At 40.1% G+C, this 27,153-nt stretch overlaps 1 protein-coding gene across 4 annotated transcripts in view; it reads left to right on the top strand.

The window, feature by feature from the left end:
• Positions 1–983: 983 nt before the first annotated feature.
• The window catches only part of GPBP1L1 (GC-rich promoter binding protein 1 like 1), a 67,988-nt gene continuing 41,818 nt past the window's right edge, over positions 984–27,153 (top strand). The window contains exons 1-2 of one of the 4 annotated variants that reach the window (XM_032594289.1): positions 1,623–1,753; positions 2,518–2,590. The gene's annotated coding sequence lies outside the window, so the exon portion shown is untranslated. Of the gene's footprint in view, positions 1,119–1,620; positions 1,754–2,517; positions 2,591–27,153 lie in introns of those variants that run through there. The other 3 variants (XM_032594290.1, XR_004343965.1, XM_030327361.2) reach the window with 3 other exon arrangements.

Here is a 27,153-nt window from a genome sequence, read left to right as displayed (position 1 = left end):
AGAGTGTAACTACTGAAACAATGACAAGTGATAGTGGTAGGAGAGATTTGGAGTCTAGGTCGTGTGACTTGGCCAAAATGTTTGCCATCTCTGGAACTCATAACAGGGTTTCTAGGATCGATGGGCCACATCTTACAATGTATTAGGGTCCTGAACTACTAAGAAAAACAAAACTGTTTTTACTTCCATTCTCGTTGCTTGGACCTGGAAACGTATTAAGAAATAAAGAGTATGGGGGCGCCTGGGTGGCTCAGTTGGTTAAGTGTGGGATTTCGGCTCAGGTCACATCTCCCGGTTTGTGAGTTTGAGCCCCACGTCGGGCTCTGTGCTGACAGCTTGCTTGGAGCCTGGAACTTGCTTCGGATTCTGTCTCCCTTTCTCTCTGCCCCTCCCCTGCTCACACTCTGTGTGTCTCTCAATAATAATAAAGATTTTTAAAAATTATTTTAAAAAAGAGTACAAGGGGCAGGACTTTTGCTTCCATGAAAGGTATGGTGATAAGAGCATTGGTTTGGGTTGATCTGAAAAGTTAGATCATTCTTTGTCACCCTCTGTTTTAATTTTTATTTATCAGCTCTGTGACCTTGGACAGTCTCGTGTCTTCTCTGGGCCTCCATTTCAGTCTATCAAAGGAGACAGCGCCGAGCAATTTGAGCGTTCATCTGAAAACAATAGAGCTGAAAGGGCCCACGCTGGCCGCTTCCTCCAATGCCTCAAGACTCTAGGTAATCTAGCTTACCGGCTGCTGGCCACCATATAGCTTAGCGTCCTGTGCAGGGTGGGCCCATTGCGAATTCTTCGTAATAATAACCGCTTCTAATCGCGATAGGCTTTCACTTTTATTTCCTTCTGTCATGGCAGCGCCGCCCCTTCCAGTAGTGCGATATCCAATGAGGCTTTGGGTCGGAGAAACAACTTCTCCACCCAGGCATAGGAGCAGGCTCCGGACAGAAATACGCCCTGCGCTGGGCCAAGGCCGTGACGCCAGCCATCGGGCGGAACTACCACTCCCAGCGGGTATAGCGCGTCGGGACCAGCCGCGCAGGCCTCAAGAGCCGGGCGGTGTGGCCCGCTGGGGGCTGAAGTCTTAACGACGCGCGCACTGGGAAGAGTGGAAGGTGGGAAGGGTCGGAAAACACGGGATCCTATGAAGCCGGTTTGCTAGTACTTGTACGGGTAGTTTGGGGACGCGAGCATGCTCAGAAGTGGGGTACAGGAGGACGAAGGGGCGGGGAAAAACAGTACACACATACACACCCACCCACTCATTCACACGCATCCAGGCCCTGGTGTTGGGCCGGGGGATAAGAGGAGGGATACCAAACTCGGCTGGTCTCTCCCTCTCAAGCGGCGCGAGGAAGGGCAGAGAATTCAAGTCGGCAGACGGGTGGGGGCACTGTCTCCAGCGGCCGTAAGGGGGGGTTGGGGACCACGCACGGAATAACTGCCGTTCACGCGGCGGAACGTTGGCTGCGTGGGGCGCCGGCAGGGTCACCCGAACAGGGCTCCTGCGCTTGCGCTCCTGTGGGAGGTGCGAGCGGGTGGGCGTGTGCGAGGCGTGGTCGGAGGGGGGAGGGCCCGGCTAGCCGTCGCTCCTCCCCCTCTTGCCCCTCCTGGGCCGTGTGGGCCGGGCAGCCATTTTGGGAAGAGCTTTGTTATGGTTGTGGGCTCTCCACCTTTGCGGGATCAGGAAGCTGGGGACGCGCCCTCAGACGCCGCGTATGCTCCCTATCTGTAGCCCCGCTACTGCCGGGTGAGTAGGGGTTCCGGGAAACGGGCGGTAGGGGATCTTGAGTCGTCCCGGCTCGGGGCTCCGCCCGGTGCCTGACCAACCGGCTGTTGAAACTAGTTGAAGGAGGCTCTCTCACAGGTGGTTGGTATAGGTCGGCCCCGGGAGGGGGAGAGGAGCCGAAGGGCCCGCGGTCCTGTGGTTCGGACGGGGCACTTCCCCCGCGCGAGGAGCTTTGCAGTCGAGTGTTGCAGCGGCTTTGCCCGAGCGCTTCTACTTCAACTTTGGTCTTCGTGTCGGAACGCTCACCTGCGGCTCTCTGGCTCCTCTCCAGGCGTTCCGGCTTGTTGGTGGTTGAGTTGCTTGGTTTACGGGTTTCTTTTTCTCCCCTTCTTAAATTAGAACCAAGGGCTTTTGTTTTCCAGTGAAGGAAAACCTAAGGAGGAAAAAATAGTGTAAGTCAAATGTGGGACCTCTGAGGGAAAAAGAAGAGCTTTAACCACCAGCGTTTCGGTTCTCCGTGGTAGCGAGGTATTTTCTTTGATTTAGATTTAAGTCGATATCCAACACCTACGGATCGCCTCCTCCTCCGAAAAAAAGCTGGTCGATGTTGAAGAGTTTTAACGAGGATTTTTTTTTACTGTTTTAAATCTACCTCTCTCCACCCCCATGCAATTCAAAAGAAAGGCTGAATCTAAAATGGCTGTAGCTTGGGAAGTGCCCTAAGCTTCAGTAACTTAAATACATTACCATGTCTTAATTTTTGGTTGTTTCTTCTACGAGGGCAGCAGCTGAATCTTTTGATATTTTGGTCTTCTTGCAATTGGTGTCTTGAAGAGTCCTTGCTAGGTGAAAAGAAAGGTGAGGCTAAAGAAGTTTGCTTACTCCAAAAGTTTATGTAAGAGTGGGTGCGGGTGTATGTGTGTGTGTGGTTGCTTATAGTTTTGAAATTGTGCTATGATGGTAATTTTATCAGCCAACTTTGTGCTCTGAGGTTGGTTTGTCATATTTGTTGAAATACTTATTCTTAACTTTGATATTTATTGCTTACCAGGAAAAAAAAAAACCAGCTAACGGTGTGGGTCATGTTTTAGTAACAGAACTCACACATTCCTGAGTAAATCCAGTCCAAAACTAAAGTGATTGGTAGTCTTCAGAAGACTCAGATTGGTAATTTGACGGACTTCTGAAGTTTTCCGGTCTTTTCTGTGTAATACTTGAAAGGAAATCAGAGTGCTCTTAAGTTTGGGACCTTGATTGCAACTCTGTGAGACAACCAGTGAAAACGAACTTTAGATGTGGAGTGGCTGATTGTTGTGCCCTTTCAAACAAAAGGCTGCCTTTTTGTTTGCCCCTCTCCCCCCCCTTTTTAAGCCATCAGATCCAGTTTAACTGAAAACAAAAAGGCATAGACTGGAAATCAAAAACAGATAACTTCAGTGTTTGGGAAGGTGCTTGAGTTTCAGGTTGCAATTTGCTTAAAAGATAAAATAATAAAAATGCTAATCGTGAATGAGAACTTGGGAATTAACAATAAAATAAGCTGTCATCTTCCTTAAGGAGTCAGTTTCAATTTAACATACTGCATTCTTTTAACACAAAAGTTTAGTTTTGTCAGTGCTCCTAGGATCTTTTTTTGTTTTTAAATTATTTTGATGATTTTACAAGAAAAACATTTGCAGTGCTCTATAGAAATTACAAGTCAACTGCTTTGTGTTTGGCCATTTGCCTACTGAACCCATAAACTTAGATGCTCAAAATGGTTTGTACATGTTGATATAAATATTCTTTCAATTGATTCTGTATATAGTATTTTATCAGAGATCTTGAAATAAGGGGGGATGTTAGGAAGCCTTTTTATTTTTTAATATTTATATATTTTTGAGAGACCGAGACAGCACGAGTGGGGAAGGAGCAGAGAGAGGGAGACATGGAATCCGAAGCAGGCTCCAGGCTCTGAGCTGTCAGCACAGAGCCCAACGTGGGGCTTGAACTCACGGAACTGTGAGATCATGGCCTGAGCTGAAGTCAGCGTTTAACCGACGGAGGCACCCAGGTGCCCCTAAGCCTTTTTATTTTTAATAAATGGAATCCACGGGTTTTCTCATCAGTGGCTGTTTAAAAGCTTGGCTGAGGGGGGCACATGCAACCATTTTAATAAGTTTGGAATGATAAGAAATCTGGGACACATTTCTGCTTATAATTCCTATCTACTTATTTTTAAAATGTTTAATTTTTTTTTTTTTTTTTTTTTTTTTTTTTTTTTTGAGAAAGAGAGCATGCACTTGCTGGAGGAGGGGCAGAAAGAGAGGAGAGAGAGAATCCCAACCAGGCTCCCAGGTGCCATTGCAGAGCCAGACTCTGCTGATCCCACTAGCTGGGAGATCATAATCTGAGGTGAAATCAAGAGTCGGACCCTCAACCGACTGAGCCACCCAGGCGCCCCCTGCTTATAATTCATTTTTAAATTCTGTTATAGATACAGTACACAATTCTGAATCATACTTTAGCAGATTGCATATCTTTGTTTTATGGTTAAATTGTATGTACTTAGTAACAGTGATAACTAGGCAATCTGTTTCTAAGTCATTGTGCTTCACCATTATGAATGCTGTCTTTACTGGTGAAAATGAGACTATTAGAAAGTTGACAGGCACAAAAATTTTAAAGGATCTCAACTAAAAAAAAACTTCATGGAAAAGGTAAATTTTGTAGTGGGTTATTTATGGTTTCCCAAATAGATGGGTGGAAAAATCGAGGTGCAGCATAGATAATATGTTACCTCATATGTGACTGTAGTTGCCGTTGTCTGGAATTTAATATTTGGTGTGTTGAGATCTAGCTGTCCAAGTCATTTCTAAATCAGACTCTGATTTTTATTTCCAGTTGTAGTGTGCCCAAAACAAAACTGGCTACAACAAACTAGTTAAGTAAAAAAAAAAATAGTTGGGGCGTCTGGGTGGCTCAGTCAGTTGAGCGTCCGACTTCGGCTCAGGTCATGATCTTGCAGTCTGAGTTCAAGCCTCGTGTCAGGCTCTGTGCTGACAGCTCAGAGCCTGGAGCCTGCTTCAGATTCTGTGTCTCCCTCTCTCTCTGCCCCTCCCCCGCTCATGCTCTGTCTCTCTCTCTCTCTCTCTCTGAGATAAATAAACATTAAAAAAAATTATAAAAAAAATAGTTAAGTAAGAATGGCTGAACTTTTGTCCACAGGTAATTTTAACTAATAAGGTAAAATATTGCTAATGTTATGTGACTCGAATTTTTATAGATGATTGCAAATATCCCGGGCAAGTATTTAAAGGAATCAAATAGTTATTTTCCTTTACTAAAGCAAACAATCAGCCTTTATTATTATTATTATTTTTTTTTTTTTCATTTCAAGAAATGATAGAGGCTATACTGTGGTGCCAGTTTGGGTGTTCTAAGGTGTTTAGAAATTCCTAAATGACCATAAAATGTCTTGCCACCAAAGAACTTAGTAGTTTAACACATAAGTGGAAAATGTTCATAGGATAACAACATAGAAAGCTGTCTTTCTTAAAGGAGTTGACTTTTAACATACTATGTTTACCTTCCTTTTCTATGATAAAACTGCTTTGCCTTATGTTAACCAGATGTCAGGCTACAATCACCAGCATGAACAAAGTTTTGGTACACTTTTCTGAGCATTAGGTCTATTTGTGCGGAATACATTTTGTTTTCAGAAAAATCAAATTCATTTAAGTTTGGCTATACTTTAGATTTCAAACTCTTATTTCTGCTGATTGTAAGTTTAAATTTTGTTATATAAAAAATTCTTTTTTGGGGGTGCCTGGGTGGCGCAGTCGGTTAAGCGTCCGACTTCAGCCAGGTCACGATCTCACGGTCCGTGAGTTCGAGCCCCGCGTCAGGCTCTGGGCTGATGGCTCGGAGTCTGGAGCCTGTTTCCGATTCTGTGTCTCCCTCTCTCTCTGCCCCTCCCCTTTTCATGCTCTGTCTCTCTCTGTCCCAAAAATAAATAAACGTTGAAAAAAAATTTTTTTTTTTTTTTTAATTATTTTCTGAATGATTGCTATCTTTGAAGTATGTTGAAAAGTTGTTTTGAGGGCTCTTTGGCTAATTAAAAGGTAGAGGTATTCCAGTGTTCCTGCTATGTGTTTATGAATTATTAGCTCTACTTTTTAATTAGTCTTACAAGATACGGTGGGAAGGGTAGTTTATTTTGGGCTTCATAAGCTATGGGTTATAGTAGAGTCTAGTATATAACCCAATGTATATAATTCCTCAAAATACTTTTTAATAAATAGATAATCTTATCCCTTCTACAAGTGAGTGTACAGAGGGTCCAAGAAATTACGTAATTTACATAACATAATGAGAGATCTGGATTCAGGCGCTTTTCTCTGATTCTGAAGCTCAGTTTCCACCACATCTGATGCAAAGATGACATGGTGTGGTAATTAAGGGCACCAGTTATACAGCCAGGTTTGAATCTCACTTACAGCTTTGTGACCTTGGAGAGTTTAAAGTGAAATTTCTTCTGTGCCTTTTCCTTCGTCTGTTAAATGGGGATAATAGTAATTTCTCGTAGAATTATTGTGGTAAATAATATTTGTAGAGTTCTTAAAAACAGTGCACTTCATGGGGCGCTTGGGTGGCTCAGTCAGTTAAGAATATGACTTCGAGGGGCGCCTGGGTGGCGCAGTCGGTTAAGCGTCCGACTTCAGCCAGGTCACGATCTTGCGGTCCGTGGGTTCGAGCCCCGCGTCGGGCTCTGGGCTGATGGCTCAGAGCCTGGAGCCTGTTTCCGATTCTGTGTCTCCCTCTCTCTCTGTCCCTCCCCCGTTCATGCTCTGTCTCTCTCTGTCCCAAAAATAAATAAACGTTGAAAAAAAAAATTTTTTTTAAAAAAATAAAAAAAAAAAAAAAGAATCTGACTTCGACTCAGGTCAGGATCTCAGTTTGTGAGTTCATACTCCACACCGGGCTCTGCGCTGATAGTGTGGGGCCTGTTTGGGATTCTTTCTCCTCTTTCTCTGCCCCTACCCAACTTGCGATTGAGCGTTCTGTCTCTCTCTCTTTCAGAATAAATAAATGTTAAAAAACAAAAAAATATATATGTATGTATTTATATATGTATATATATAACAATATTTCATAATTGTCATATAAACTGTATGAAATTGTCTTTAATCAATGTCCTTTTACCAATCAAATGAAATTTAGTGAAATCTGAATAGAATGTTGCATGCGGAGGTTCTTCTTTTTTTCTTTATTAGGTATCATTTTTCTGTTAACTTTTCTAGTTGATGTGAATCAGAATCTAGTTCCCACATACTATAATTGACATTCTTTCAAGCTTCTTAATTTTTATGTTTCTTCTGTGCCCCCCCCCCCCTTGCACTTTGTTGAAGTCAGATTATTTGGCACAGTTTGCCACATTTGAGATTTTTCTAATTTCTTATGAATTGGTAGTTGGGTATTGAAGCTTACATTGAGATTTGATGCATTGGGAATAAAGAGAAGACTAACTTCATAGGTGATTCTGTGCATTTGGGGATTATTTTTTTCTGGTTTGTTCAGTGGTTCTCATATCATTTTCTTAAAATTTGTCTATTGAGCAGCATAGAGTAATTAAATGAGTTATTTGTCCTCCTTTGATATGCATGTAAAATGGAGTGTTTCATTTGCCAACTTAATACTAATTTTCCAAGCAGTTTTTTTTCCTGTCCTTTTTTTCTTCATAGTATGTATTTATGGTGTTGTAAAATTGAGCTGAGTGTGCTGGGTTTGCAGTGGTTTTGTTTTCTAGTTTTGGTTACTAGTGAGTAGTTTTCTCAGTGTATTTGGTTTGAAAATTTTTCTCCTCTTGCTTATGCCCCACTCCCAACCCCCTTAAGCATTTTATTCTTAGCACCTATTGAATGCTCACTATAGGCCAGGCACTTCTTTCCCCACACCCCTAGGGAAAACATCCAGGCATATTCTTTTTTTTTTTTTTTTTTTTTTTAATTTTTTAAAATGTTTATTTATCTTTGAAAGAGAGAAAGTGTGTGAGCAGGGGAGGAAGGGGGGGGACAGAATCCGAATCAGGCTCCAAGCTGCTAGCTCAAAACCTGATGTGGGGCTCAAACTCCTGAGATCAGGACCTCAGCTGAAGTCAGATGCCAAAGGGGATGCTAAACTGACCGAGCCACCCAGGTGCCCCCAGACATATTCTTAACACTACCTGTATTCACCATTTAATCTTTCAACGTTCCAACAGTCTCCAAATTACAGATAAAGATTTGAAGCAAAATGAGATGAAGTGACTTGCCCAAAGTTACCCAGCTAAGTACGTGGCAGAACCGGCTAGATACAGTCTGCTCTTCTACTTTAAAAGTAATGTTTGGATCGGAAGCCAAGTTTATTCTTCAGAAGAGATTTTAGAAATGCTTATAAGTTGGGGTGCCTGGGTGGCTCAGTTTGTTAAGCATTCAGCTCTTGATTTTGGCTCATCATGATTCACAGTTCGTGTGTTCGGACCCCATGTTGGGTTCTGTGGTGACAGCGCGAAGCCTGCTTGGGATTCTCTCTTATCTTCTCTGCCCCCTTTTCTCTCTCTCTCTCTCAAAAAAAGAAATGGTTATAGGTAAGATGAACTTGAAGTAAAAATGTGTGTCTTGTGATAGTTACTACTGTTACTTACACCCATCAGTTATAAAAATTATACATCGTTTTATTTATTTATTTATTTATTTATTTATTTATTAACGTTTATTTATTTTTGAGACAGAGACAGAGCGTGAACGGGGGAGGGTCAGAGAGAGAGGGAGTCACAGAATCCGAAACAGGCTCCAGGCTCTGAGCTGTCAGCACAGAGCCCGACGCGGGGCTCGAACTCACGGACAGTGAGATCGTGACCTGAGCCGAAGTCGGACGCTCAACTGACTGAGCCACCCAGGCGCCCCTATACATCGTTTTTTAGATGTGACAAGTAGTCTTTTCCCTATTAGGGAATTGGAGCCTTTCAAGGTCAGTGTAGCTGCAAAAATTTGATAAAAGTTTATCACTGTTGAATGGCTTGTTTGTTTGTAGCGTAGTTGATACAGTGACTTCTGAGGCAAATGCTATGAAAACATTTTTGCTGTTTATAAAACCTTATGGTTTCAGGTACTTGCATAAATCTAATGGTCTTAATTATCTCAATCTCATAGCTGGCAAATTTTAATGTGTCTGGATTACATTAGGTAATAAATATATTTCTATAATATACTATTATTTGGAACTTTTGTGAGTTAAGAGTGTTTAGTTATGGTTGCAGCAAGTGTTGGTGACCATTGAATGATGCAGTATTGGAAAGGAGATTACTTGAAAAAAGTTAATAAATTTTACTCTTCAAAAAATTTATATTTTGTGAAATTACTTTCAGGAAATGTTTTTTGGAACAGTGAAGCGGAAGGTGGCACAGTGATTAAAGTTTATTACTGATGGGAAAACTGGCAAGATTCCTGTGTTAGACATTCTAATTGGGATTTAAAGTGATCCTTTGTTGTTTCTTTTGACTGTTTACCGTTTTAACCCCCTTTGTATATAGCCTTTTTGTGAATCTTAGTGGGAGAGGAAGCTGGAAAGGCTGTGTGTATATAACTTGATGCATACACACATATACATACCTACACATACACTTTCTGTCCTGAACACCTGGCAGTTGTCACCCAAGTTGTGCCAATCACATACACTTGACTGAGGACTTGCATCTGGTGTGAGAGATGCAGAGAAGCAAGGACAGTTTAGAATCCATTCCATTGGCTGGTGGCAGTAGCTGTGGCAGTGCCAGTGGGGGGATTTCCTGGGACTCTTCTGTGGTGTGACCTTGGTTGGTAATTTTGACTGCTTAGTTTTACCTTGGTTTCTGCATGTTTGCAAAGTCAAGGAGGCTCTCGTTCATTCTCTGAACTCCCAGTATATTTCTGATAAACTCCTTTTCTATTTAATCTACCTGAATATAGTTTCTTTTTTTCAACCAAAGACGCTGATTTATAAAATTGGCTAATATAATTTGCTCCTTGTAGATTTTGTTTGTGACTGCCTTTATTTAGGGTAGTCTCCTAACTCCTGAGTGAAAAACTTACATGAATGTCTTTGTTAAAGACAATCTTAGACAAGAATTTTCCCTTTTATCCACTTCCAGGTTTGTTTGTTTTTTTTATTTTTAACTTTTTTTTTTTTTTTTTTTTTTGGAGAGAGAGAGAGACAGAGTATGAGCTGGGGAAGGGCAGAGAGAGAGAGAAGGAGACACAGAATCTGAAGTAGGCTTCAGGCTCTGAGCTGTCAGCACAGAGCCAGACATGGAGCTCGAACTCACTGCAAAATCTTGACCTGAGCTGAAGTCCAACAACACTTAACCAACTGAGCCACCCAGGCACCCCATATTCACTCCGAGTTTTTAAAAGCAGTAGTTCTCAATCTTTTTAAAATTTAGCTGGAGTAAGGCTTGTGCACTGTGAGTTTATTAAAGTTCCTCCATATGATTTTTCTTTTAAAGATTCTTTTATTATTATAAAAGCAGTACATATGCTGGATAGAATATTAAGAAATAAACATATGAAAAAATAAAAGCGTTCTCATCATCTAGAAATCACTAATGTGACTTTTGGTACACTTTTTCCAGATCTTTCTCTAAGCACATATATGTAGGTTTTTATTTTTATTTTATGAAATTGAGACTAACTTACACCTTGCTTTTTTAGTTGGTAATACCCACTCTTCATGTGAATAAATGTTCTTTTCCTCTCATATCCAGGTGCTATTTAGATTCCCCCAGTTGATCTAAAGTATAATCATATAGCTAGCTTATTCAGTACTAGTATCTGATCCAAGACCTTGTTGCATGTAATACTTTATAATGTTTTTATTTATCTTATTTTTAATGTTTATTTTTGAGAGAGTGCATGTGTGTGGAGGAGGGGAAGAGAGAGGGAGGAGACAGGATCTGAAGTGGGCTCCAAGTGATAGCTCAAACTCATAAACCAACCGTGAGATCATGACCTAAGTCAAAGTCAAACGCTAAACCACCTGAGCCACTCAGGTGCCCCTGCATGTAACACTTTAATTTCTTTATGTCTCTTTAATCTAGCATACCTTATTTTTCAGTGACACTTGAGTTTGAGACCATCCTGAGAATGGTTTTATACAGTTGCATTCTGTGTTGTCATTTAATTTGTTCCTTTAATTCCTGTATTTTTCTCTAAAGTGTACATGTAGAAACTTGACAGATTAACATCAAAATATTTTTGGCTAGAATACATCATAGCTATATCTCGTTCTGCACAGTATTATAAAACACGAGTGGCTCAGTTGGTTAAGTGTCCAACTCTTGGTTTTGGCTCAGGTCATGATCTCATGGTTCATGAGTTTGAGCCCTACATTGTGCTCTGTGCTAACAGTGCAGAGCCTGCTTGGGATTCTCTCTCCCCCCTCTCTGCCCCTACTGTACTTGTGCACTCTCTCAAAGTAAATAAAAAAATTTTTAATAAAAAAATACATATAAAATACATAATACCTCATTGACTTATAATGCTAAGGTTGATTTTTGAATTAAGGTGATAGTTGTCTGATCCGTATATTAATGATGAGTCTTCTTTTCTTGCAATGAGAAAATACTTTGCATAGTGCACTAAAAGTTCCCAGTCCCTCATCAGTCACCCTAATTTTTTTTTAAGTTTATTTATTTATTTTGAGAGAGAGACAGAGCGAGCAGGGGAGGGGCAGACAGAGAGGGAGAGAGAGAATTTCAAGCAGGCTGCGCACTGTCAGCAGAGAGCCCGATGTGGGGCTTGAACTCAAAAACCACAAGTTCTTGCTTGACCTGAGCCAAAACCAAGAGTCGGATACTTAACCCCACTGTTGTCCTAATTTTTTTTTAAGGCTACTTTATTGAGATACTAATTTACATAATTTGAAATTCACACATTTTATTTTTACATTTTATTTATTTTTAAATGTTTATTTTTGAGAGAGAGAGTGCATATGCATTGGGGAGGGGCAGAGAGACGGTGACAGAGGATCCAAAGCAGGTCTCCATGCCAACAGCAACAAGACTGATCAGGGGCTCAGACTCACAAACCACGAGACCACTACCTGAGCCACAGTTGGACATTCAACTGACTTGAGCCACCCAGGTGTCCCTAAAATTCACACATTTTAAATGTACAATTCAATGATTTTTTTTAGTATGTTCACAGAATTGTATAACCACTGCCACTGTCTAATTTTAGAACATTTTCATCACCCCAAAAAGAAACCTCATAACTGTCAGCAATCACCTTGCCCTAAGGCAACCACTAATCAACTGACAACCACTAATCACTAACCCCTCTCTCTATGGATTTGCCTATTCTGGAGTTTTCATATAAATAGAATTATACAGTATATGGTCTTTTATGTATGACTTTCCTCATTTAGCATAATGTTTTTAAGGTTCATCCATGTTGTACTGTGTATCAGTGTTTAATTTGTTTTTATGGTTGTGTTCTGTTGAGACTATATTTTGTTTATTCAGTCATCTGTTGATGGGCATTTGAATTGTCACCTCTCAGTGGCTGTTTATTATGAACAATGCTGCTGTGAAAATTGAGGTACAAGTTTTTGTGTGAACATATATTTACATCTTTCTTAGATCTTTTTAGGAGTGTAATTGCTAGGTTATATGGTAATTCTGTTTAACTTTTTGAGAAGCTGTGTTCCACAGTGCTTGCACCATTATACATTCCCACTGGCAGTTTCTGTTGGTTTTGGTTTTTCACATCCTCAGCAACACTTGTTATTATGTCTGTCTTTTTTATTACAACCATTCTAGTGGGTGTGAAATAGTATCTCATTGTGGTTTTAATTTACATTTCCCTCATGGCTAATGATGTTAAGCATTTTCTTATGCTTAGTGGTCATTTGTATATCTTCTTTGGAGAAATGTCTATTCAAATCCTTTGTCCACTTTTTAATTGTGTTATTTGTCTTTCCGTTGTTGAGTTGTAAGAGGTTTTTTTTGTTTTTTTTAAATTTTAGAAGTTCAGTTGAAGATGTAAAGAATACCTAAGTAAGAGATTGACTATATTCATGATTTGGAAGATTTATCATAAAGATATTTTTCCCATATTGATCTAGATTGACTCATTACTGTTCTAAGCAGTGTCATAACAACCTCCCATCCCATGCTTGTTTTATTTATTTATTTTTTAAATGTTTTTATTTATTTTTGAGAGAGAGACAGAGCATGAGCAGGGGAGGGGCAGAGAGAGGGGGAGACACAGAATCGGAAGCGTACTCCAGGCTCTGAACGGTCAGCACAGAGCCCGACGTGGGGCTCGAACTCACGGAGCGTGAGATCATGACCTGCGCTGAAGTCGGACGCTCAACCAACTGAGCCACCCAGGTGCCCCCCATGCTTGTTTTAAAATATACATGAGGGGCGCCTGGGTGGCGCAGTCGGTTAAGCGTCCGACTTCAGCCAGGTCACGATCTCGCGGTCCGTGAGTTCGAGCCCCGCGTCGGGCTCTGGGCTGATGGCTCAGAGCCTGGAGCCTGTTTCCGATTCTGTGTCTCCCTCTCTCTCTGCCCCTCCCCCGTTCATGCTCTGTCTCTCTCTGTCCCAAAAATAAATAAACGTTGAAAAAAAAATAAAAAAAAAATATATACATGAAAGGATAGCGAGGGCCTTCAATACGGTATATGTATGGGGGAGGGGGGGAGGCCTTGGCCTACTATATATTAAGATCTTATTATAAAGCCATAATAGTTAAGACATGAGGTAATAGCATGGGAATAGATAAATAGATCAGTGGAACAGAAACCTGGAAACAGACCCATACATATATAGAAATAATTTATAATAGAGCTGGCTTTAAGAAGACAACATAGGTAAATGACTACATTTAAATTTAGAACTTGTGTTCCTCAAAAGATAACCCATGAAGTTGGAAAAGATATTTGCAACACTTAGAAGATTGGGATCTATTGTAATTTTCTTACTTCAGATAAGTAAGAGAAAGATCAGCCACCAAAGGAGAAATGTTTAAAAGATAAAAATTGGTATTTTACAAAAAAAGGAAACAAAGATATGATAAATAGATTAAAAGATGCAAATGAAGACCAGAGTAAGTGATCATTTTATACTCACCAGCAGAACAAAGAATAACTGCCATTTTGGCAATATGTAGCTTGGTGAGGATGGGGAACAGATGGAACTCTTAAAATAACCCCTACTGGTGATGTAAATTGCTAACACCTCATTGCAAAGCAGTATGAGATTACCTTGTGAAGGTGAAACTGTACTGCCTTTTGGTCAGCAATCCTTTCATTTATTTATTATGCACTCATTCAGTAAATATATATTGAGCACTTATGTTCCAGACAGCGTTCTTTGTGCTTGATTCATTGGGTGACAGTTAAAGATAAGTTACATAGGTAATCGTGCTATAGGAAAAAGTTACTTACTAGAATGAAAACAATAACAAGTTACTTCCCCCCCCCCTTTTTATTAACTTTTAAGGATGTGATTTTTCTTTAATTTTTTAAATTAAATTTTAATTCCAATTAACATACAGTGTTAGTTTCAGGTATACAATATAGTGATTAAGCACTTCCATACAACATCCTGTGCTCATCACAAGTATACTCTTTAAACCCCATCACCTATTTAAATCCATCCCTCCACCCTTCTCTCCTCTAGTAACCATCAATTCTCTGTAATTAAGAATCTGTTTCTTGGCTTGTCTCTCTCTCTCTGATTTTCTTCCCTTTGCTTTTTTTGTTTTTGTTTCTTAAATTTCACATGTGTGAAATGATATGGTATTTGTCTTTCTCTGACTTATTTTGCCTAGCGTTATACTCTCTAGCTCTATCCATGTTGTTGCAAATGGCAAGATTTCATTCTTTTTTATGGCTGAATGATATTCGTGTGTGTGTGTGTGTGTATGTGTATGTGTATATGTATATATATACACACCACATCTTTTTCTAAGGTTTTATTAAGCAATCTCTACACCCAGTGTGAAACTCTAACTCACAACCCCAAGATCAAGTCACGTGCTCCACCAGCTGAGCCAGCCAGTCACCCTTATACCACATCTTCTGTATCCATTCATCAGTTGATGAACATTTGGTTGCTTCCATATCTTGGCAATTGTGAATAATGCTGCTATAAACGTAGGGGTGCATGTACCCTTTGAATTAGTGTTGCATTCTTTGGGTAAATACCCTGTAGTGTGATTGCTGGATCATAAGGTAGTTTATTTTTAACTTTGTGAGGAACCTCTGTACTGTTTTCCACAGTGGCTGCACCACTTTGCATTCCCACCTACCATGCATAAGGGTTCCTTTTTCTCCACGTCCTTGCCAACACTTGTTTCTTATGTTGTATTTTTATTTATTTTTTATTAAAGTTTATTTATTTTGAGAGAGAGAGAGAGACAGAGAGAGAGAGAGAGAACACAAGCAGGGGAGGGGGAAGAGAGAGAGTATCCCAAGCAGGCTCCACACTGTCAGCGTGATGCAGGGCTCAAACTCCCAAACTGTGAGATCATGACCTGAGTCTGAAACCAAGAGTCAGATGCTTAACTGACTGAGCCACCCAGGTGCCCCTATTTTTATTTTTGAAGTAATCTCTATGCCCAGTGTGAGGCTCAAACTCATGACCCCAAGGTCAAGGGTTGCATGCTCAACCAACTGAACCAGCCAGGTGCCCTGTCTTGTATTTTGATTTTAGCTATTCTGACATGAGTGAGGTGATATCTCATTGTAGTTTTGATTTGCATTTCCTCGTGTGTCAGCCATCTGGATGTCTTTGGAGAAATGTCTGTTCATGTCTTCTTCCAATTTTTTAATGGGATTTTTTTGTTTTTTTGAGTATTGAGTTGTATAAGTCTTTCTATATTTTGTACGGATGTGATATCGAAGAATGCCATACATGGTTTGTTATATCATATTGCCACTCACTTCTTTGAACTCTTTAAGTTGTTTACCAAAAATCGTTTCATAGTCTGTCATCAAAAGTTATTTTTAGTGATCTTTTAGCTGAGAACTAGGTTATATCTTTTTTTCAATTCTGTGGAATATAGGCATACCTTGTTTTATTGTGCTTCACAGATACTGTGTTTTTTCCCAACTAAAGATTTGTGGCAACCTTGTGTTGAGCAAGTTTTTTGGTGCCACTTTTCCAACAGGATTTTCGTGTCTCTGTCAGTTTGGTAATCCTCGCCGTATTTCAGAGTTTTTCATTATTATATTTGTTATGGTGATCTGTGATCAATTATCTTTGCTATTACTATTGTACTTGTTTTGGGGGACCACTAACTATGCCCATACAAGAAGGCTACCTTAATAAATATCTGTGTTCTGACTGCTCCCCTGTTTCTTTCCTTCTCAGGCAGAGTTCCTATTCCGAGACACAACAATGTTCAAATTAGGCCAATTAATAACCTGCAATGGCCTATAAGTGTCCAAGTGAAAGTAAGAATAGCAGGTGTTTCACTTTATTATTATTTTTTTAATCTTTATTTTGAGAGAGCACATCCACACGAGTGGGGGGGGCGGCAGAGAGAGAGAGAATCACACTCAGTGTGCAGGGCCTGCTTGGGATTCTCTCTCACTCTCTCTGCCCCTCTTCCCCGCTTGCATGCTCTTGCTCTCTCTAAAGTATAAAATAAATATTTAAATCAATAGCTAGAAATGATTAAGCATAATGAGGAAGGCATGTCGAAACCCAAGATAGGCCAAAAGCTAGACCCCTTGTGTCAGACAGCCAAGTTGTAAATGCAAAGGAAAAGTTCTTTAAGGAGATTAAAAGTGCTACTGCAACAAACACCTGAATGATAAGAAAGTGGAATGGCCTTATTGCTGGCATGGAGAAAGTTTGAGTGGTCTAAATAGAAGACCAAACCAGCCATAACACTCCCTTATGCCAAAACCTAATCCAGAACAAGACCCTAATTCTTTTTTTAATTAAAAAAAAAATTTTTTTTTTTAACATTTATTTGTCTTTGAGAGACAGAGACAGCATGAGTGGGGAAGGGGTAGAGAGAGGGAGACACAGGATCCGAAGCAGGCTCCAAGCTCCGAGCCGTCAGCACAGAGCCTGATGGTGGGGCTCGAACTCAAGAACTGCGAGGTCATGACCTGAGCCGAAGTCGCATGCTCTACCGACTGAGCCACCCACATGCCCCGACCCTAATTCTTGCAGAAGAAAAGTTCAAAGCTAGCAGAAGTAGTCATCTCCATAACAAAGTACAAGGTGAAGCAGCAAGTGCTGATGCAGAAGCTGCACCTACATCCAAGGCAGGACCCTCCACCAGCAAAAAGATTATGACTGGTTGAAAAATCATGACGGGTAGCATTTTTAGCAATAAAGTACTTTCAGTAAGCTATATGTACATTATTTTTTTGGACATAATACTACTGCACACTTCATAGACTACAGTATATTGTAGACAACTTTTATTAAAACGTTCATTTATTTTTGAAAGAGGGAGATGGGGAGAGGATCCCACACATGCTCCACGCTGTCAGTGCAGAGCCCCATGCAGCTCTCACAAACTGTGAGATCATGACTGAGCCGAAATCAAGAGTCAGATGCTTAACTGACTGAGCCACCCAGGCAACCCTAGTGTAAACAACTTTTATGTGCACTGTGAAACCAAAAAATTCGTTTGACCAGCTCTATGGCGATATTTGCTTTATTGCATGGTCTGGAACTGAATCTGCAATATCTCCAAAGTATGCCTGTACACAGATTGTAAACACAGATTGTGTGTTCAGTGATTTGTTACCCAGTCATTACGTTTCTCAGTTTCTAAAAGGTAGACCCAAAAACCTTTACTAAAGAAGACTTACCAAATGACTATAAAGGAATTTTGTTTATGAATCTAAAATTAAACACAAGATTGGTTAAAAGGTAGATACTGAGTATTTGTGGATTTTTCCCATTGAGTATTAAAAAATTGTATTAAAGCCGAAGCAAGCACTAGAAATAGAAATTTAATGGTTGAAGATGTGCTTATAATTATGCTTTAGAATTAAAATGGGATGTCAGCATCTGAGAGAGAGAAATTACTGGAATTAAATGAAGTGTATTTTGTTGTTTATAAGTTTAAGGCATTATATCCTAGATTGAATTTCAGAAACAGTTGTCCTCCCTAATGTGTAGATGTAGGTGTTCTGTTTTTAAGAGTATAATTTATTTTGCTAGGAACTTTTTTAAACAGTATAATTCACAAAGTCACTTTAAATTAAGCAAATAACTATATGGTAGGAATGAGTATGCTTCATTTATGACAGTAACAAAAGATTTGCACTTAAAAATGAATATAGATTTGGGGTGCCTTGGTGGCTCAGTCAGTTAGGTGTCCGACTTTGGCTCAGGTCATGATCTCAGGGTTCACGAGTTTAAGCCCCGCATCATGCTCTGTGCTGACAGCTCAGAGCCTGGAGCCTGCTTCGGATTCTGTGTCTCCTTCTCTCTATGCCCCTCTCCCTCTCACACTCTGTCCCTCTCCCGCTCTCTCTCTCTGTCTCTCAAAACTAAACACTAAAAAAAAAAAAAAAAAGGTAATGTAAACCTTAACATGTGTTTGTATTTCTTTTTTAAAAACATGTTTTCAAACTTTATGTTCCTTTTATTCAAATATATAACATTGATCTCTTGGAAGTAAATTTGGACCTTTTCAATAGCTTGGAATCATGTGAAATGTGAAACTGGGACACGTTCTTAGTGTAGCTTAGACACAGTTTTAGGCACAGTATGAGTCCTTGCCAAGTTTCACAGTAGATTCATTTTCCCAGCATGCTTTACAAGGAGTATTGTTGAGTCGGTTACCTACATGAAATAATGTTCTATATCTTACCCACATTCTCTGTGCTCTCAGAACCAAGGCATTCTTTCATAATAGGGACCCAAGAGACAAGGCCATTAAACAGAAATTCCTGTCATCACACTCAACAATCAGAATACTTCCGACATTAATCAAAAGATTTTTTATTTTTCTTTTTAATACACTTAAGGTAGTACACCACAGTAAGATGGGTGAGAAGAACACTTTTGAACCAGGGAGATGGGAAGAAAGAACCAACATGATGCCTTGATTATAGGTGCCGCCTTAGGCAGAACAGTTTTAAAGAAGTGAGCATATGGAAGTAAAAAATAGGGAGGTTCCCTTCAAACTCTTCCAAGTCTACTACCCCTTTTAGCCAGTCTTTTGGCATAATCCTGATAATCTTTTTTTTTTTTAATGTTTATTTATTTTTGATAGAGTGCGAGTGGGGGAGGGACAGAAAGAGAGGGAGACAGGATCAGGATTCATTGGCACTATCAGCCGAGACTCTAATGGTGGGCTGGAACTCGTGAACTGCCATGACCTGAGCCAAAGTCAGGCACGTAATTGACTGAGCCACCCAGGTACCCCTGTAGTTTTATTAAGATGAGGAACCATGTGCTTACTAGCCACATTTCATTATGTGGTTTTTTTCTTATCACAAAAACGTATTTTTCAAGTCTTTCAGTTTTGCTAGGATGCCAGACTCTACTGACACAGACAAATAATGAGAGGAGTACAAAAAGAAAGACAAAAACCGCTATATTTAAGTTAAAATCCTTGTTTAGTACATTTGCTCCATAAGACTTTAAGGAGCTTGTTTTATTTTTCTAATTTTAGGAATTTTTTTTTATTTTTTATTTATTTATCTTTTTACATTTTTATTTATTTTTGAGAGGCAGAGAGAGACAGAGTGTGAGCGGGGGAGGGCCAGAGAGAGAGGGAGACACAGAATCCGAAGCAGGCCCCAGGCTGTGAGCTGTCAGCACAGAGCCCCACGCGGGGCTTGAACCCACGAACCGTGAGATCACGACCTGAGCCAAAGTTGGACACCCAACCAACTGAGCCACTCAGGTGCCCCTAATTTTAGGAATTATTTTATGACTGGAGACTAAGAGCCGCAGTGTAGGTGCACCTGGGTGTTTCTGTAGGTTAAGTGTCCAACTCTTGATTTCAGCTCGTGGTTGTTAGATTGAGCCCCATGTTGGGCTCTGTGCTGATCATGGAGCCTGCTTAAGATTCTCTCTCTCCCCTACTTGTGTGCTCTTTCTCTCTCAAATGAGTTAATTAATTAATTTTTTAAGAAGATCCACAGTGTAATGCAGAAGGCAGTGAAGTTAGAAGGCTTGATTCCAGGCCTGACCTAGCTGCTTATTAGATGTGTTACCTTGGATAAGTCCCTTAACATTTTAGAGCCTGCCTCAGTTTTTTCTTGTTGTTAACCTCTGGAATGGATGGCTTCCCTGATGTCCGTGGGAGGAAGGAGCAAAAGGATAAAGTGAATGTTAGGAGTGACATAGATCAGTGTTTTAAGAATTCTTCCTGAATAGGAGTAAATAATGTATCTGGCTTTGTATTTAGTTTAATCCATCCTTTGACTAAGAATCAGTGTAATGTGTTTCTCATTTTTAATATTTGGTTTATTCTTCAAAGCAACGTATGCAATAGCACAGCTTTCATTTGGAGATAAGCTGGGAGCTACTCATCAGATTTTGGAATTAGAAGGACATCTGTGTTCAGAGTTGTGTTTGAAATTGTGAGGGAAAAATAATTTGCTGTGGACTGAGGAATAAAGGGGGGGGTGATAAAATGAAGGCTAAGGGATACGCTGCTGTCTATATAAGTTTATTAAGAATGAAGAGGGGAGGTGCCTGGGTGGTTCAGTCGGTTGGGCATCCAGCTTCGGCTCAGGTCACGATCTCATGGTTCATGAGTTCGAGTCCCGCACTGGGCTCTGTGCTGACAGCTTAGAGCCTGGAGCCTCCTTCAGATTCTGTGTCTCCCTCTCTCTGCCCCTCCCTTGTTCGCACTGTCTCTCTCTCTATCTCAAAAATAAGCACTAAAAAAAAAAGGAATGGAGGGAGGGATGCCTAGGTGGTTCAGTCGGTTAAGCATCGGACTCTTGGTTTCAGTCAAGTCATGATCTCACGGTTTCGTGGGTTCAAGCCCCACATAGGGCTCTGCACTGGCAGTGCAGGGTCTGCGTGGGATTCTCTCTGTGCCCCTCCCCCACTCGCACAGTCTCTGTCTCTCTCAAAATAAATAAATAAATTAACTAACTTAAAAAAAGAATGAGGGGAAGTGAACTTAAATACCTAGAGGGTAATACAGACTCTAGCAAAGGGTTTTGTTCAAAGTTGGGGGAGAAGTGGGTGTGTTTTTTTGTTAGTTGCAGTGAAACCAGTGTAGAAAGAGGTAGAAGTTACCAAGAGTAGTAGATGGCGACACTGCTGGACTGTGGAGAAAATGACTGACTGAGATCAGAGTGGTAAAGGGAGCCTAAGGTAGAAGAAGATATTGAGGGAAGGTCCCTTGGCAGGGACATCCTCTACTTGCATTACAAGCTTAATTATAAGGGATAAAATTAGATCATGTTGTGAAGTACTTTGCAAATTGCCAGGCATATATGAAATGCCTGATAAGTTACAGGTTTGGAAAAGGAAAAATATTCAGCAAATGTTTATGAGTGCGTGTTTGGGTCAAGTATTCAGGTACAGATATTTCTGATATACATGTTATAGGGAGAGAGCTAAAGCACTTAGATAAAACCTGAATAAAAATGGAGAGCATTGGGACACCTGAGCATCCAACTTCAGCTCAGGTCATGATCTCAGTCTGTGGGTTTGAGCATCGTGTCGGGCTCCAGTTCAGAGCCTAGAGCCTGCTTCGGATTCTGTGTCTCCCTTCCTCTCTGCCCCTCTCCCCCTCATGCTATGTTTCTCTCCATCTCTCAAAAATGAATAAACGTTGAAAAAAAATTTTTTTTAATGGAGAGCATTGTTCGTATTTATTTATTTATTTTTAAATAGCTTTGTTTCTCTATTTTTTTTTAATGTTTATTTTGGGAGAGAGCGCATTCATGAAAGTGGGGGAGGGGCAGAGGGTGAGGGAGACAAAGAATCTGAAGCAGGCTCAGTGCTGACAGTATAGAGCCCAATGCGAGGCTCGGACTCATGAACCGTGAGATCATGACTTGAACTGAAGTCAGACGCTTAACCGACTAAACCACCCAGGCTCCCCTGTTTATATTTAATATTGACTATTTCTTTTGACTTAGCTGCCTTATTATACTTTTTATTTTTTAAAAAAATTTTTTTTCAGCGTTTTTATTTATTTTTGGGACAGAGAGACAGAGCATGAACGGGGGAGGGGCAGAGAGAGAGGGAGACACAGAATCGGAAACAGGCTCCAGGCTCTGAGCCATCAGCCCAGAGCCTGATGCGGGGCTCGAACTCACGGACCGCGAGATCGTGACCTGGCTGAAGTCAGACGCTTAACCGACTGCGCCACCCAGGCGCCCCTATACTTTTTAAATTGTGGCAAAATGCACTTAACATAAGATTTACCATTGCAACCATTTTTTTTTTTTTTTTTTAATTTAAGTAGGCTCCATGCCCAGTGTTGTGCTTGCACTCATGATCCTGAGATTGAGTCACATGCTCTACTGACTGAGCCAGCCAGGTGCCCCCACTGTAACCATATTAAAGTATATACAATTTGGTGCCATTAAATACATTCACAGTGTTTTATAACAGTCACCACTATCCAGTTGCAGAACTTTTTCGTTATTCCAAACATAAACCTCATATTCATTAAGCAGTCACACTCCCTCCAGCCCCTGGTAACCACTTAATCTGTTTTCTGTCTCTATGGATTGGATATTTCATATAAATGGAGTCATATAGTATGTGTCCTTTTATGTATTTGGTTTCTTTTAGTTTTCAAGGTTCATCCATGTTGTAGCACGTATTAGTACTTCGTTCCTTTTTATAGCTGAATAATCTATTAAATGGATATACCGCATTATATTTCTTCATCTGTTTGTGGACATTTGGGTTGTTTCTACTTTGGCTATTGTGAACAAAGCTGCTGTGAATATCACTTACAAGTTTTTGTGTGTACGTATCTTTTCATTTCTCTTGGACGTGTATCTAGGAGTAGAGATGTTAGGTCATATGGTAACTCCATGTTTAACTTTTTGAAGAACTGCCAATTGTTTGGGTTTTTTTTTTTTCTTTTCCTTTTTTAACGTTTATTTATTTTTGAAGGAGAGAGAGAGTGAGCAGGGGAAGGGCAGAGAGAGAGGGAGAGACAGAATCCAAAGCACGCTCCAGGCTCTGAGCTGTCAACACAGAGCCCAACACGGGACTTGAATTCATGAGTGGTAAGATTATGACCTGAGCCAAAGTCAGATGCTTAACTGAGCCACCCAGGTGCCGCAGAACTGCCAATTGTTTTCAGCAGCTACACCATTTTATATTTCTACCAGAAGTGTATGAAGGTTCCAATTTTCTGCATCCTTGCTTTATTGTAATTTGTAAAAATTCATTAAACCTTTGAATCCTTACCACATGCTGGAGACTATGTTAGATGCTGTTGAGTTTCAAAAAAAGGCAAGGCAGGATTATAGAAGCTAATAGGTTTTTGGCCTGCTTGGGAGTTAAGATCAACATTTATATCTATACTGGAAGGGGTAAATGTTAAGTACATTAGAAGGCACAAAGTCCTTTGCAGATTTCAGAGGGGATGACTTGTGAGGAAACATTTATTTCTGACTATTAGACTGAGGAACTTAAATCCTATTCTGTAGTTGGTAGGAAGATAAAATTTCTCAGCCAGTGTTGTGATATAATTTGAACCTAGATTTAGGAAGAGAGATCTAGCAGCCAGGAGTAGAGGCTGAGGCAGAGGATGGAAGAGACTAGTAGTGCCTATGAAACCAATTTTCTTATTGGTGAGTAATTGGATCTTGGAGTGACAAATAGAAATGGAAACTGAGGGATGGAATAGACAGCACTTCAAAACTATTTATATCCATATAGTCTCCCTAGATCTCATCTCCTCTGAAGTTAAGCATCATCTACCAGATACTGATAGTTGCCAAAATTCTGTCTCCAGAACAGACCTTTCTGAGATCCAGACCACATACTTGATGTCTCATATTTAAAAATAATATATCTTATGGGGTGCCTTGGTGGCTTAGTTGGTTAAGCATCTGACTTTGGCTCAGGTCATGATCTTGCATTTCGTGGGTTCAAGCCCCACGTCAACAACGAGCCCTTTTTGGATTCTGTGTCCCCCTCTCTGCCCTTCCCCCACGTGCACTGTCTCTCTGAAAATAAACTTTATATATATAAACTATATATATGTAATATATATATAATATATATTTTTTTAAATCTTAATTTCCCCTCTAATTTAGTCTTGTACAATGTTTTTAAAAAGTTCTAAGAAAATTTTAAGTGATGAAATTTTTCCTTTTCAGAATCTGTCAGTGGTTAAGCAGAAGCCCCTTCAATTACTCACTCTAGAAAAATGGCCACAGCTCCAAAAGGCATCAGCAGAGAACTTTATAAAATTTTATAAAAAATTGCAGAACAAAGTAATTTCATTCCAAAAATGTTGACTAATAAAGAAGATAAAACAAAATGCCCATAGTTCCACCATCCTAATAAAACCATTATTGGCATTTTATCATGTTTCTCTTTAGTCTTTAGCTTTCAGAACAGGAATTTTTTTTTTATCTGACCTCTTTTCTTCTTCTTTTATTTGTTGCCTTTTACTAAACACTCCCATTTGTCATCCATCTTCTCCCGACCACATACTTTGCACATGCGTGCACGGATCACACTTTTATATAATAACTTTACATCCTAGGTGTGGTGTTTATTGAGGATGGTGGGAATTGTTAAGAGATACATGATAGCTTTAGAATTTTCATACCAGTAGCAAAGCATTGCCAATTAATATTTCTTCTGCAATCACTGCCTCAACTGGGAGTCTGTTACAGAAATTTGGAATTGAGAATTGACTGAAAAGATGGTATATAAGCATCAGTTGGAAGACTGGAGGAACATGCTTACTCGGGTCTGCAAAGGAACTGCTCATGTTTAAAAATTGAGGCATTTTTGGGGGGCACCTGGGTGGCTCAGTCGGTTGAGCGTCTGACTTCGGCTCAGGTCATGATCTCACGGTGTGTGAGTGCGAGCCCCACGTCGGGCTTTGTGCTGATAACGTGGAGCCTGGAGCCTGCTTTGGATTCTGTGTCTCCCTCCCTCTCTGCCCCTCACCCGCTCACACTCTGTCTCTGTCTCTCAAATAAACATTTTTAAAATTAAAAAAAAATTGAGGCATTTTTCCTTTGTGTCTAACAGCTTAATAACCTAATGGGTGGTTCATCTCCCTGCCTTGAATTTCACATTCTCTGTGGTTTAAGCCAAAATTCTTTAAGACAAAAAGCATGTAGCAGTTACGTCTTTCCATAAAAACCTATTACATGGACATTACATTTATTACTGGGAGTTGTAGGTATAGACATATATAAAAACAACTCTAGGAGTGCCTGACTGGCTCGGTTGGTGGAGTATGCAAATCTTGGTCTCAGTGTTGTGGGTCTGAGCCCCATGTTGGGTGTAGAGATTACTTTAAAATAAAATCTTAAAAAACAAAAACAAAAACTGAATTACACTGAAGGAAGAGTCAACATTTTATTCCCTATATTAGCAAATGATATGATGGTCATCTATGTAGTTGTACAAACTAGAAAGGAGCCTGTTTCTCCTTTACACCCACTCCCATATCCCATTAGTTATGAAGTCCTGCTTACTTTCCTTCCTAAATATTGTGTGAATTGGCTTCCTTTAATTTGTTTATATTAAATGCTGGTCTTTCCCAGAGTGTGTCTTGCAATCAGTCGTGATTTTAAAAATCTCTAGACTGGGCCACTGAATCAAATCAAGGGATTGTCCTTGAATTAGCTATTCCTTTTGTGCAGTCTGGTCCCAAACTTTAGTTCTGGGCCAAAGTGCTAACCAACCTGTCCCAGCTCACTAACAAGGCACCTCTTTGCTAACCAAGAGCAAATTCCACGTAGAGATTCAGCTTCCTTTCTTCACCTCAGACCCTTTTGAAAAGGGGCATTTTCTGGGGCGCCTGGGTGGCGCAGTCGGTTAAGCGTCCGACTTCAGCCAGGTCACGATCTCGCGGTCCGTGAGTTCGAGCCCGGCGTCGGGCTCTGGGCTGATGGCTCAGAGCCTGGAGCCTGTTTCCGATTCTGTGTCTCCCTCTCTCTCTGCCCCTCCCCCGTTCATGCTCTGTCTCTCTCTGTTCCAAAAAAAATAAATAAACGTTGAAAAAAAAAAATTAAAAAAAAAAAAAGAAAAGGGGCATTTTCTGATTCACATTTAAGTGTCTTTGGTGTGTGTAACAGTATATACAGGTCTATTTAAGTTTTTTACTATGCCAGATTCATCATGTAATAGAAATTATCTGCTGTACGATTTTCAAATTTATTAGCATATAAATTGCTCATGATAATTATTTTGCTCATAATATTTCTTAATCTGTTGCATTTATTGTAACTATAAATTAATTATAAATCATCTCTATTGTTTTACCTTTTTTGCTTCTGTTTCTTTGGTTTGCTTTATTTTAAGTTTTTATTTTTGAGAGAGCGCGCATGCATACAACAAGCAGGAGAGGGACAGAGGGGAGGGTACAGAGGATCTGAAGTGGGCTCAGCACTGACAGCAGAGAGCTAGATGCAGGGCTTGAACTCACAAATGTGAGATCATGACCTGAGCTGAAGTTCGATGCTTAACTGGCTGAGCGTTACCCAGGCACCCCTTTTGGTTTGCTTTATTGCTCTTTTTCTTTTTTAAAATTTATTTATTTATTTATTTTGAGAGAGAGCGAGAGAGAGAGTGCGCGCACGCACAAGGAGGGAGGGGTAGAGAGAAGAGACAGAATCCCAACCAGGTTCCACAGAGCCTGATGTGGGGCTCGAACTCATGAACCGTGAGATCATGATCTGAGCCAAGATTAAGAGTCAGATGCTTAACCCTGTGCTACCCAGTCATCCCTTACTGTTCTTTTTCCATCATCTTGATAAAAATGTTTTGTGTCAGTTTGGTTTTAGTCGTGTGTGTGTGGATGTTTTAAGAAAGAGTGGAAGCAAGGGAGAGGGGCAAGAGGAGAGGGGGAGAGAGAGAGAGAGAATATCTCAAGTAGGCTCCACATTGAATGTGTAGCCTGATGTGGGGCTCCATTCCATAACTCTGGGATCATGACCTGAGCTGAAATTCAGGGTGAGTCCTTCAACCATCTGAGCCACCCAAGTGCCCCTAGTCTTTTTTTTTTTCATTTATTTAAATATTCTTTTTTTTTCCTTGATAGATTCTCTTTATTTTTTCCCATTTTATCTGAACTATTACCAATAAAATTCAGTTACGATATGTTTTCATTAATAGTGTTCTAACATGTTATTTTCTGGTTTAAGAAAAAAAATTCAATACCCTTCATTTTTGAAAAATCACTATTATGGATATAAGTTTTTTGGTTGATGTATGGGTTTTTTGTTTTGTTTTTTTTGTTTTAAAATTT

Source organism: Lynx canadensis, chromosome C1 (assembly GCF_007474595.2).
Source record: "Lynx canadensis isolate LIC74 chromosome C1, mLynCan4.pri.v2, whole genome shotgun sequence".
NCBI classification, from domain to species: domain Eukaryota; kingdom Metazoa; phylum Chordata; class Mammalia; order Carnivora; family Felidae; genus Lynx; species Lynx canadensis.
This window is presented reverse-complemented; position numbering and strand designations above follow the sequence as displayed.